Here is a 13,587-nt window from a genome sequence, read left to right as displayed (position 1 = left end):
GTGAGACTCTACTGTATATGGTGCAATGATGTGCAATGGCACCATACTCAAAACCCTGCTTTTGGAAACTTCCACTGGATATGAGCATTATACATGGGCCAAAAAGTGCAACCACATGTGTAAGGCACCAAGATATGTAAGACATCAACAGGATACCAGCTTTTACAGTCACTCAGCAATGACTATTGGGAAAGATGGCTTTTCTTTTTTAAAAAGGGCAAATGAGCCTTGATTCACTGCATCACTTTGGGTACGAAGGCAGATAGAGGCGTGAGGTTTCTCTCTTTTTGTGGCTCCTGATGAGCTGAAAGGACGGCCTTTGGAGCAGTTAATTGGGATGGGAACATTCCAGCGCCATTGGCCCAGCCATGACTCAACGGTGGTGATGCTGTAGCCCTAAAGGTCAGGGCTGTTTTGGATCTTGTTAATAGCATCTTCACGTCCAAGACTCAGGAAGTCCTCGGCACCCTCTTACGCAATGCTGGCAAGTTTTCTTTAGCTTCTTGTATCAGTTTGGTGAACATGGCATGCAGAGGAAATGGAAAAGGAGCAGAGGAAGAGCAGTGCGACAAGGGAGAACATGGGACAATGCAATTGGTCTTTTGCCCGTTCAGTTTGTTATCAGTTTCAAACAAACAGCCTTCTGGATGCAGTGGACTATATGACTACTGCTTCCAAGGCCAGTATGTGAGCTCACATGTATTATTGAGATTTCTTTTCATTTTTGTGCATGAACCAACAAATACCACATAATGTAAAGTTTGGGAAAAGGCTTTTTTTTTTACTTCCACGCCATTGGACATTGCTAAGTTTTATCCCAGAATTCATAGGAGCTGTACAAGGGATTGTTCGTTGCCATCCCAATAAATTGAGTTGTGTTTCCACAGAAGTTGAGGAAGCAAGAGCACACCTTTGCTCCCTGGCTTCAGGTAAGCCTTATCTTAGATTGCATTAGAAAGCTGAGTGTGTGCTTGACATCTGTAGTTAAAGGCTAGCTGCTCTGCTGGGGCACCAGAAAGCTGTGTGAGTGTTGTTTTGAAGGAGAGGCTACGTACTTAAGTTGATTGACAGTTTCAGGTCAGCAGTTAAGTGAGTGATTGTTACCTGTTCTTTGAAGCTAGCAGTTCAGTGAGTGTTTGTTTCCTGTTGAAGCTATTTAAGCCAGAAGCTGAACTTTTTTTTCGTGTCAGGAGCAACTTAAGTCACTTCTGGAGTGAGAGAATTGGCCGTCTGCAAGGACAATGCCCAGGGGACGCCTGGATGTTTTGATGTTTTACTATCCTTGTGGGAGGCTTCTCTCATGTCCCCGCATGGAGCTGGAACTGATAGAGGGAGCTCATCCGCACTCTCCCCGGGTGGGATTCGAACCTGCAGCCTTCATATCAGCAACCCAACCTTCAAGTCACTTAGTCCACTATGCCATCTGGGGGCTCCAGAAGTTGAACTCAAGTGGCAGTAGGGTTACCACAGAAGTTGAAGAAGCAAGAAGACACCTTTGCTTTCTGGCTTCAGTAACCCCTGTCTTAGATTGCATTAGAAACCTGGAGACTAGGGCACAGAACAATGGCTTTAAACTATGGGAAAGGAGATTCCACCTGAACATTAGGAAGAACTTCCTCACTTCCTGGCAGAGGTGATCTCTGGTGCGGCGTTGGTCTCTCAGCGGCTGGTAGTGCTGGGGGACTTTAACATTCATGCCGAGGCCACATTAACTGGTGCAGCTGAAGACTTCATGGCCGCCATGACGACCATGGGACTGTCCCAAGTGATATCTGGTCCCACTCATCAAGCTGGACACACACTTGACCTGGTTTTTGTTGCGGCAGATGGTGAGGTCGGAGCGGAAGAGCAAAATATTCTTCCGTTGTCATGGTCCGATCACCACCTGATCAGTTTAAGACTCACTGTGACCTCAAACCTCCGCAGGGGTGGTGGACCCATTAAGATGGTCCGCCCCAGGAGACTGATGGATCCAGATGGATTCTTGAGGTCTCTTGGGGATCTTCCTGTCATGGAGGCTGACGATCCTGTCGATGCCTTGGTAGATCGCTACAATAGCGAGATGTCCAGGGCAATTGACATGATCGCCCCCGAACGTCCCCTCTCATTGCGAAGAGTCACTTCGGCTCCCTGGTTCACGGAGGAGCTGGCAGTGATGAAGCGCTCGAGGAGGGGACTAGAGTGCCACTGGCGGAAAACTCGTAGCGTTTCTGACCGAGCACGGGCTAGAGCCGCTATTAGGGCCTACTCCGCGGCTTTGCGGGCAGCCAGGAAGACCTTCACGACTGCCCGCATAGCGTCTGCAACTAACAGACCATCGGAGTTGTTTCGGGTCGTCAGGGAGCTCCTTCACCCTCCTGAGGGGGGAGGGGCACCCGAAGACTCGGCAACTCGGTGCAGCGAGTTCGCGCACCACTTTGCAGACAAAGTCGCTCAGACTCGCTTCGACTTGGATGCTAGTTTTGTTGCAATGCCAAAGGAGGTAACTGAGGCACCTGTCTGTTCGAACTTGTGGGATTCGTTTCAGCTTGTTCGCCCGGATGACGTGGACAGGATCCTTGGGGCGGTGAGAGCGACCACTTGCTCTGCAGACCCTTGCCCCTCGTGGCTAATTAAATCGGCCAGAGGAGGGTTGGTAGAGTGGTTTGTGATGATAATTAATGCCTCTTTGGATCAAGGCAAATTTCCATCTGTCCTCAAACAGGCCATAGTGAGGCCTATATTGAAGAAGGCCTCCCTTGATTCGGCCATTCTAAACAACTACAGACCAATCTCGAACCTCCCTTTCTTGGGCAAGGTCCTGGAGCGGGTGGTTGCCTCGCAGCTCCAGGGTTTCCTGGATGACACCGATTTTCTGGACCCATCGCAGTCTGGCTTTAGACCTGGGCACAGTACTGAGACGGCTTTGGTCGCCTTGGTGGATGACCTCCGCAGGGAGCTGGACAGGGGGAGTGTGACCCTGCTGGTTCTCTTGGACATCTCAGCGGCTTTCGATACCATCGACCATGGTATCCTTCTGGGACGGCTCTCCGGGATGGGCCTTGGGGGCATGGCTCTGTCGTGGCTTCAGTCCTTCCTGGAGGGCCGTTCCCAGTTGGTGAAGCTGGGGGACACCTGCTCAGACCCCTGGCCTTTGACCTGTGGGGTCCCGCAAGGTTCCATTCTGTCCCCCATGCTTTTTAACATCTACATGAAACCGCTGGGAGAGGTCATCCGGAGTTTTGGAGTTCGGTGCCATCTCTACGCAGATGACACTCAACTCTACTACTCCTTTCCACCGAACTCCAAGGAAGCCCCCCAGATACTGAACCAGTGCTTGGCAGCTGTGATGGGCTGGATGAGGGCGAATAAGCTGAAGCTTAATCCCGACAAGACAGAGGTCCTCCAGGTCAGTCGTATGTCCGATCGGGGTATTGGGTGGCTACCTGTGCTTGACGGGGTCGCACTCCCCCTGAAGGCGCAGGTCCGCAGTTTGGGGGTCCTCCTGGACTCAGCACTGACGCTTGATGCTCAGGTGTCGGCCGTGGCCGGGAGGGCCTTTGCACAATTGAAACTTGTGCGCCAACTGCGACCTTACCTCGTGAAGTCTGATCTGGCCACGGTGGTCCATGCCTTAGTTACCTCTAGACTGGACTATTGCAATGCACTCTACGTGGGGCTGCCCTTGAAGACGGCCCGGAAACTCCAACTAGTTCAACGTTCGGCAGCCTTGCTTCTAACTGGAGCAAATTATAGGGAGCGGTCAACCCTCCTGCTTAAGGAGCTCCACTGGCTGCCGTTCACCTTCCGGACCCAATTCAAGGTGCACGTGATCACCTACAAAGCCCTGAACGGTTTGGGACCCTCCTACCTTAGTGATCGCCTCTCGCCCTACGAACCTGCACGATCTCTTCGTTCGTCGGGGGAGGCCCTCCTCTCGCTCCCACCTCCGTCACAAGCACGGTTGGTGGGGACGAGAGAGAGGGCCTTCTCCGTGGTGGCCCCCCGGCTCTGGAACTCGCTCCCCAGGGAAATCAGGCAAGCCCCCACCCTGGTAGCATTCAGAAAGAGCTTGAAAACCTGGCTCTTTACTCAAGCCTTTAGATAAAGATTGCTCATCCAGAAGCAACCTGTATCTGTGACCATTCTTGTACCGGTTTGCACCTTTTACCTTTGTCAACTCGATATAGACACAGGGTCTATTCCCATCCCAATTTGCACTTCCAGAATTTGCAGCACTTTATCAGTCACCTCGTGTCTACAATATTTATATGGTGCACCTTACCCAGTCTACTTTTACAATCTCTCAGTTTTAATCCATGTTTTTATTAGTTCTTGTTTTTTATTGGCTAATGTTTTATTTTATTTTTTTTATTTTTTTATTGTGCAAGTTGTTGTCTATTGCTGTGTTTTATACTGCTACTGTTTTTATTCGGGCTTGGCCCCATGTAAGCCGCCCTGAGTCCCCTTCGGGGAGATAGAGGCGGGGTATAAAAATAAAGTTATTATTATTATTATTATTCCTCCCGCAGAGTGTAAGGGAGGCTCCTTCTTTGGAGGCTTTTCAGCAGAGGCTGGATGGCCATCTGTCCGGGGTGCTTTGAATGCAATTTTCCTGCTTCTTGGCAGGGTGTTGGACTGGATGGACCATGAGGTCTTTTCCAACTCTATGATTCAGGACTACGGATAGCTCCTTTAAAGCTGCAGTCACAATCCCCACATTCCTGAAATGAAAACGCTGGATGTTTCTTCCGGAGCGTCTAGCTTTATCAGAATAGTGTCCAGAAATGTGCTGGCAATAAAGGAGTTCTGAGGTCCTGTAGCCAGTCCCAGTTAACAACCTCATTGCAGTTACTGAGCACATTTCAAAGAAAGCCCCATGTCGGGTGCATTTCAGTAATCCAAACGGGATGTAACCAAGACATGTACCACCGTGGCCATGTCTGACTTTTCCAGGAATGGGCATAATTGGCGCTCTAGCTTTAACTGTGTGAAAGCACTCCCAGTCACTGCTGAAACCTGGGCCTCCAGGTTCAGAACTGAGTCCCCAAACTGCATACGTGTGTTTTCAGGGGGAGCGTGATCCCATCTAACATAAGCTGATTCCCAGTTCGGTCTTTCAACTGACGAGGGGAACGTCTTGTCAGAGTAATTTGCACAGCACAGCAGCAGTTGGATGGAGTCAGAGGAATGGAGAACAAAGAGACAACAGACGTTGGTAAAACTATATACAAAGTTTTACTGTACAAGACAAACAGACTTCTTCTCAGCAGACAGCAGAACAGAACTGAACTGATGCAATCAGTAATGCATACACACTTGTGTCTGGACACTCCCCAGTTCCAGCCACACATCAAGGTCATCAGAGCTTCTCAGTAATTAACTCTTTCCAGACTATGTTGCACTCTGGATGATGCAATCAGTATGCAATACAAACCAAGACACAAATTGCATTTAAACACTATCAATACACAAATCCCACATTAACACGTCTTTCTTGTTTGGGTTGAGCTTCAATTTGTTTGCCTTCATCCAGTCCAGGAACCAGTTTAGCACAGGAAAATCTTCCTTGGAACTAGTCAGAAAGGAGTAATAGGGCTGGGTATTGCCTGGGACACTTCACCCCAAAAACCCTGGACAACTTCTTCCATGACTTTGGAGAATATGAAGAGAGTGGTGGTGTAGGAACCGATCCCTATTCTTTCATGTGATTTTTGCCCTGGCGCCAAATGTTATGTTGAAGAAGTAAAGTCTTGAGCTTTCTTCATCAAAGGGGACTGGTGCCTCAGCAAACTACAACTCCCAGTATTCTATAGCATTGCACTAATTGAACAATGTAGATTTTTTTTGGTCATGTGGTCACTTTATAATGTGACTATTCTAGTCATTGTGGCACTGAACTCACTCCAAGTTTTCAGTCTTGACTTTCATGTAGACATCCATAAAATGGGGCCAAAATACTGGGCATAATGTCCAAATGAAACGAATGGGGGGGGGGGGGGGGGGAGAGAGAATGTTATCTGAAGACATCAATTTCACACTGTGTAGTAACTTCAAAGAAAACGTGGATAAGATTATGTTAGAAGGCATTTAATTATTTGTTTATTAGTTCATACACTCATTATTTATTTTATTTACAAGCCACTTTTCACCCAGGCAACTTGCAGAATTGGAAATTTAAAAAATTACCGTAAAATTTAAAAGCAATTAAAGTCACTATCATAAAGCACTTTAAAATCAATTAAAAGCATGCCAAATTAAAAAAATATCATTAAAACATCCCCAATAAAAACCCTTCTGCTTATACATTAATAGCCTCCTTAAACTAAAAAAAATCTCTGCCTGCTAGTGAAAGGAACAACCACAAAATGCTAAAATGTCTAAAAATGCTTCCAATCGATGTTGGGGATGTCAAGATAAGAAGGGCTCCATTTAATATGTAGTGGACTTGTAAGAAAGTGAAAAGGTTTTGGTCTGAGATTAACATGCTAATTAAGAAAAATAAAAGCTAGGTCTTGCAATGTCACCAGAAATGTTTCTGTTGGGGATTATGGGCAAAGAATTGGATAGTAAATATAGCCTTGGCTATATGATAACAGCAGCAAGAGAAAGTCAATTTATTTATTTATCGTATCAGAAGCGAACTGTGGATACAGTTATAATGCATTTTTTAAAAAAACACAGCCAAAGTTAAAAACTTGACATTATACTAGATTTTCTTTGACCAGAAGCTGGCCTCTCGCTGTGAGAAGGTCCTCCATTGTGCATGTGGTAGGGCTCAGGTTGCATTGTAGTAAGTAGCCTGTGGTTTGCTCTTCTCCCCACTCGCATGTTGTGGACTCCACTCTGTAACCCCATTTCTTAAGGTTGGCAATGCATCTCGTGGTGCCAGAGCACAGTCTGTTCAGCTCCTTCCAAGTTGCCCAGTCTTCTGTGTGCCCAGGAGGAAGTTTCTCATCTGGTATCAGCCATGGATTGAGGTTCTGGGTTTCAGTCTGCCACTTTTGGACTCTCACTTGCTGAGATGTTCCTGCGAGTATCTCTATAGATCTTAGAAAGCTGCTTCTTGATTTAAGGCATTGGCATGCTGGCTGATATCCGAACAGAGTATGGGCTGGAGATTTCACTGCCTTGGTCCTTTCATTGCAAGCTGCTACTTCCCGACAGATATCAGGTGGTGCAATACTGGCTAAACAGTATAATTTCTTCACTGTATCTGATTGTGATCCCCAGGTCAATGACAAACCTCTTCTGAACAAGACTCTGCGATAGATTCACCTTAGATCCCCTTAGGTTGAAAACATGGCATACAATAACAGTAAGTTTTCATACTTACTGTATATGCTCAAGTATAAGCCGAGTTTTTCAGTCCTTTTTTTAGGGCTGAAAAAGCCCCCCTTGGCTTATACTTGAGTGAGGGTCCTGGTCGGCTTATATTCAGATCGGCTTATACTCGAATATATACGTAATTTATTTTCTCTAATATTATGACACAGCAAACAAGATAGACATGCTGGATTTCATATCACAAAACCACAAGTCGAACACTTCCCAAGTGTCTAGGAGTGTGTGATGTATTTTCGGATGATGCATGCAGATCCCAGTAGGGTGGCCTTTTGCAGTTGGCAGATCGTGATTTTGTCAATGTCTATTGTTTCCAAATGCCGGCTGAGATCTTTTGGCACGGCACCCAGTGTGCCCATCACCACCGGGACCACCTGCACTGGTTTCTGCCAGAGTCTTTGAAGTTCAAACTTGAGGTCCTGATAGTGGCTGAGTTTTTCCTGTTGTTTTTCGTCAATGCGACTGTCACCTGGGATGGCGACATCAATGATCCAAACCTTTTTCTTTTCCACAACTGTGATGTCTGGTGTGTTGTGTTCCAGAACTTTGTCAGTCTGGATTCGGAAGTGCCACAGTATCTTTGGGTGTTCATTCTCTAATACTTTTGCAGGTTTGTGATCCCACCAGTTCTTTGCTGCTGGCAGGTGGTACTTGAGGCATAAGTTCCAATGGATCATTTGGGCCACATAGTTGTGCCTCTGTTTGTAGTCTGTCTGTGCAATTTTCTTACAGCAGCTGAGGATATGATCAATGGTTTCATTGGTTTCCTTGCAGAGTCTGCATTTTGGGTCATCAGCTGATTTTTCGATCTTGGCCTGAATTGCATTTGTTCTGATGGCTTGCTCCTGGGCTGCAAGGATCAGGCCTTCTGTCTCCTTCTTCAGTGCCCCATTAGTGAGCCTTATTATTATTATTATTACTACTACTACTACTACTACTACTACTACTACTACTATTATTTTCCCTAGCTGGCGTCTTGATGCATAATGGGACTCATGCACATCACTCCCAATGCACATCAACCCCATTGATCATCAATCTTGTTGTGTATTGGTCCTAATGTGCATTGATCATTTGCCCAGCTACTTTCAGTAGTAACATAACAGCAGCTCTTGATTGGATTCAGACATTATGAGACTATCTTGTTCTAATTCCCATTGATGTAAACCCACTAACAAAGACACAACTCCCCAACATAATTTTGGCCATTGTTAACACAGAAAAAGAGAAAATGCTGTTTCTCTGCAAAAAAAAAAAAAGGCCCCACATGCATTTTATATACTGATAAAGTCCCAGTTTGCAAATAGCTTTCAAATATTATGTAGTGTTTGAAGAATTTCTTGCAGCAAGGAGAAACATGGTATGTTACTCCTATGACACCTATGAACATTTACATTTCTCTTCCACACCTTCCTTTTCTTCCCTTGTATCCTTGTTTCTATACATTTCCCCTATTGCCTATGTTGCCGACACTTCTTCCAGAATTTGGATTGTCCTTCACCCCTGTCCTGTATTGCCTGTTAAACTTACTGTCCATTAACAGCTAGTGGTTCATATGTCAGTGCCATGGTGAATCTTCTCTGGGTATTAATCCAAACCTTTAAAGTCGTTATCTAAGGTCCTATAAGTCAAAGTCTTTTTTGACTGCCATCAAGTTGACTTTGATTTATGGTAATCCCATGAACGAGAGACCTCCAAGTCACCTTCTCATCAATCACTTGGCTCAAGCCTTGCAAACTCAGGGATGTGTATTTCTTGATTAAGTCTTTCCATCTAGAATATGGTTGTCCTATGTTGCTGCTGCCGTCAACCTTTCCAAGCATTGTTTCCAACCATCCTTTCTAGTAAGCAATGACTTCTCGTGATATGGTCAAAGTACTACAGTTTCGGTTTTTCATCTTGGCTTTGAGGGAGAGTTTAGGCTTGTTTTGCTCTAGGATTCATTTATTTGTCTTTCTAGCTGTCCACAGTATCTGTAGAACTCGTTTCCAGTTCAACATCTCAAATGACTTGATTTTCTTCTCATCTGCTTTCTTCACTGTCACAACCATGCATATAGAAAAGGGAAATGTGATGGCATGGCGCATCCTAACTTTAGTATTCAAAGTTGTACTTCAGGGTCTTGTCTAGTTCCTTCAATAGCTATCCTTTTCGTCATCTTCTGTCTGTAGCATCCATTCAGATTGATAACTGAGACAACGGATGGGTAAAGCTGAACTATTTCACTTTCTTCGTCATCCACTTTAAAGCTATGTAAACTCCCGAACAGGCTCTGCACCTTGGTTTGTGCTTCAAACTTCAGACTAAATCCTGGAACAGATTGTCATCATAATAATAATAAATAATAAAACTTTATTTATATACCGCCCTATCTCCCGGATGGGACTCAGGGCGGTTTACAGTCATAAAAGCAACACAAACATTACATAACAACATAATACACATTATTAAACAAAGTAAAATAATACAATTATAACAATAAATCACACTTACATGACCAGATCAAGGGGACGGGAACCATAAAGGGAAATCTTATGCAATATATTCAGGCTCATCACCACTGAAAAATATAATATGCCATTTTAGAGGATGGTGGAGTCTCTTTCTTTGGTGGTTTTTAAAAAGAGGCTGGATGACCATTTGTTGGGAAAGCTTTGACTGTGTTGTCGAAGGCTTTCATGGCTGGAATCACTAGGTTGCAGTGAGTTTTCTGGGCTGTATGGCCATGTTCCAGAAGCATTCTCTCCTGATGTTTCACCTGCATCTATGGCAGGCATCCTCAGAGGCTGCATCTATGGCAGACATCCTCACAACCTCTGAGGATGCCTGCCATTGATGCATGCAAAATGTCAGGAAAGAATGCTTCTAGAACATGGCCATATAGCCCGGAAGCTGTGAGTTTTCTGAGCTGTATGGCCATGTTCCAGAAGCATTATCTGTTGTGACTTAGCTGGAACCTCAGATTGACTCTGATGAGGATGATGGGATTCAGGTTCAAAATCAGGTTCAAAATGTCCCTGTTGTGGAAGATGAGGAACACAGAGTGCAAGTTCATTTTCCCACAGCAAGGAATGGTGTTGATGATATTGAGACTAGCCAGGTGCAAATTGACTTGGAAAAGGAGGACAGTTCTCAGTCTGATAGCAAGCAGGCTGACACTAACGAGCAGGCTGACCGTGATGAAACGGAATCTTTAGATTGAGCTAACCGTTTGGAATTCAGGGTTCGGAGGAGTGTGAGAATTGCTAACAAGAGGGAGGTTAGAGGCCAGAGAAATGCTTTCATGCTTTGCAAAGGGTATTAAAGCAATGTGTTTGGAGACAAACCTTTGTCAAAGCAACTTTCGTTCAACCAAAAAGTAAGCTCTCGTTTTCCTGGATTATCTTGCAGCTTATGTGTTCATGTCCCTGGGACTTTTGTCATGCTCTTAATGGGACTTTGTTTATTCCTTGTGATTTCTTGGATTATGCTCTAAGGCTTTATTTTGGAACTTTACTTTTGCTTTTTAAGAACTTTTTCATCTTCTATTTTCTAATAAACTAAAAAGACTTCAACCTGTGTGCAGTCTGGTGCATATAGCAAGGTGAAGCTAGCCTGAGGTGCAACATTATCTCCTGGCGTTTCACCTTCATCTATGGCAGGCATCAGAGGTGTATCTATGGCAGACATCTCTGAGGATGCTTGCCATAGATGCAGGTGAAACGTCAGGAAAGACTGCTTCTGGAACATGGCCATACAGCCTTGAAGACTCACAGTAACCCAGTGTTCCTGCATGGCAGGAGGTCAGACTGGATGGTCTCTAACAATGCTGTTTTTATGATCTAATCCTGCCACTGTTCCTATGAGCTCCCTTATAGTTTCAGTCTGAGGACCATGGGAGATGTAGTATGGCTTACCTGCATGGTACCTGATTGGGGAAGGCTGGTGCAGGCAAGACTACAGACTTGCCTTTAGAAAAATGTAAGACGAGAAGTGGGTGCTTGTGCCTCTCCTCTTGCATTTTTTCTCCCAGCTGCTACCTGGGCCCCTAAGTAGCATGTTAAACCCACAGAAGTGGCAGAAGGGCCTCGCCATAGATCACAGCCCCTGTGGCTCGACATCTCACTCTATTAGTGTGGGCAATAATGGGCTGCACATTTTGATCACCGTCAACGCAGCCGGAAAGGAGGAGGGGAGAGGGGGGGAAGGAGCCATTATCACGGCTGCACACCCAGCTCGCTCTGCGTCAAGGTGATGCACATGTTAATTAGCTTCTCCTTAAAAATCCAGCCAAAGCAGCAGCCGCAGCAGCAAGAACAAGAACACAGGGAGGGATGAGGATGGTACCTCCCAAGGGGGAGATTTTGGGTCGGGAGGGGTTGGGAAGGATGGAGGATGAAATCCAAGCAAGTTGAAACCATGGCAGGATGAAGTTCAGAGAAAGAAGCTCTCTCCCCTCTTCATTGGAGGATGGCTCTATGTTCCCTGATACACAAACACACACACAAAAGTGGATGGGTCCTTCCAGCCTGGTAGCAGAACGAAGGATATTACATAAACAGAGAGAGCACCAACAGTCTGCAAGAGCCATTAATCACAGGGCACAGAGAAGAGGCACACATTATCTCATTCTTCGGCCTTTGTGATTGATTGACAGCTCTCTCTCTGTGTATGTATGTGACCCATCTGCCTGCTTCTGTGCATGCTCTAGGACTCTTGCCCCATACTTCTGTATCTGCAGTGGCTGTTCAGGATCATCAGAATGACCTTCAGTGGGAATTGCATGACAACTTTCTTTTCTTTTTTTCCTCCTTTCCCTCCTTCCCTCCCTCCTTCCCTCTCTCTGAATAAATCCACAACCTGAATGGGAAGCCAGGGCTGTCTGCCATGCAGCTGTTTATTCAGCCTCTGCCAACGTAGCATTTTGAGGCTGGAGAGATGAATGGGATGTTCCCATTCATCCTGTAGCGCTGCAAGCTAAGGAGAGATGTGACTTCCGCTCTTCCTGTCCTTCCCGCTGGAGGAGAGAAGCAATGCAGCAGGCTGGCACCGTCCAGGAGAGCCAAGCTACGCAGCAAGACAAAGACAGACTCCAAACTCTGCAGCAGGACTGCAGCTCCCATCATCCCAGAGCCAGCTGTGGCCTGGGGAGAGTTGCTCTATGCCAGGAGGCCTTGTGTAATATCTAACTTGGGGTGGGCACAATTGAAGTCCAAGGGGACACATGACCATGGTCTGCTTTCAATATCCAAAATATATCTGCTTGCTCACATGCCTCCAAATTGTTAGTGTAAGATTAATGTAATGTGAATGTTTAAATGTAATTTTGTGCAATGCTTGTGAATGTAATCTGATCGCATCAGCAGAGAGTGTATTGACACGGAAAGCGTTAATCAGTCAAGCCTCTAATGAACTGTGAAGATGTGACCCTGAGTGTGCCAGGAACGCGTAGGGAGGATTCAGAGATAAGATTTCGTTCCTTCCTCTTACTTCTGTGTCTTTTGTCTTGTTTCTGTCTGTTAGGTTGGATGTCAATGCTAGTGTGTGCTGTATATTTGCTCTACTCAGTAAAGCTATATGTTTGCTTTTACTGAAGCCTCAAAGTGTCCATTCTTCTGTGCTCCATAGCTTCACAGCTTCTGTCACACTCTGACACAAATATCCTCTAAGGCTTTGGGGGGCTTATTTGCCCCATTTGGCACCCCAGAGAAGCCTTTTCCAACTTCCCATTGATAAGAAATGCCTTTCCTAGGCTTTAAATGGCTCAAGTGCTCCACAAACTATGGCAAAAGTGTTGTTGAAGGCTTTCATGGCCGGAATCACTGGGTTGTTATGAATTTTCCGGGCTGTATGGTCATGTTCCAGAAGCATTCTCTCCTGACCTACATCTATATCAGGCATCCTCAGAGGTTGTGAGGTCTGTTGGAAACTGGGCAAAGTGGGGTTTTTTATATCTGTGGAATCTCCAGGGTGGGAGAAAGAACTCTTGTTTGCTTGAGGCAAGTGTGAATGTTGCAATTAGCCACCTTAATTAGCATTGAATAGCCTTGCAGTTTCAAAGCCTGGGTGCTTCCTGTCTGAAGGAATCCTTTGTTGAGAGATGTTAGCTAGCACTGATTGTTTCCTTTCTGGAATTCCTCTGTTTTCAGAGTGTTGTTCCTTGTTTACTATTCTGATTTTAGAGTCTTTTAATACTGGTAGCCAGATTTTGTTCATTTTCATGGTTTAATCCTTTCTGTTGAAATTGTCCACATGCTTTTGGATTTCAATGGCTTTTCTGTGTTG

At 45.5% G+C, this 13,587-nt stretch overlaps 1 long non-coding RNA gene across 2 annotated transcripts; it reads left to right on the top strand.

Annotated features, from left to right (window-relative positions):
• Nucleotides 1-401: 401 nt before the first annotated feature.
• Nucleotides 402-12,892, top strand: LOC134298102 (uncharacterized). 2 transcript variants are annotated; one of them, XR_010005077.1, is made up of 2 exons: nucleotides 402-929; nucleotides 12,175-12,892. It is a non-coding gene; the product is annotated as an uncharacterized LOC134298102 (long non-coding RNA). The 2 variants fall into 2 exon arrangements; XR_010005078.1 differs by lacking the exon at nucleotides 402-929 and adding an exon at nucleotides 11,524-11,971.
• The last annotated feature ends 695 nt before the right edge of the window (nucleotides 12,893-13,587 follow it).

This window comes from Anolis carolinensis, chromosome 3 (genome assembly GCF_035594765.1).
Source record: "Anolis carolinensis isolate JA03-04 chromosome 3, rAnoCar3.1.pri, whole genome shotgun sequence".
NCBI classification, from domain to species: domain Eukaryota; kingdom Metazoa; phylum Chordata; class Lepidosauria; order Squamata; family Dactyloidae; genus Anolis; species Anolis carolinensis.
The sequence above is the reverse complement of the archived record's forward strand: the minus strand, read 5'-3'. Positions and strand labels throughout refer to the sequence as shown.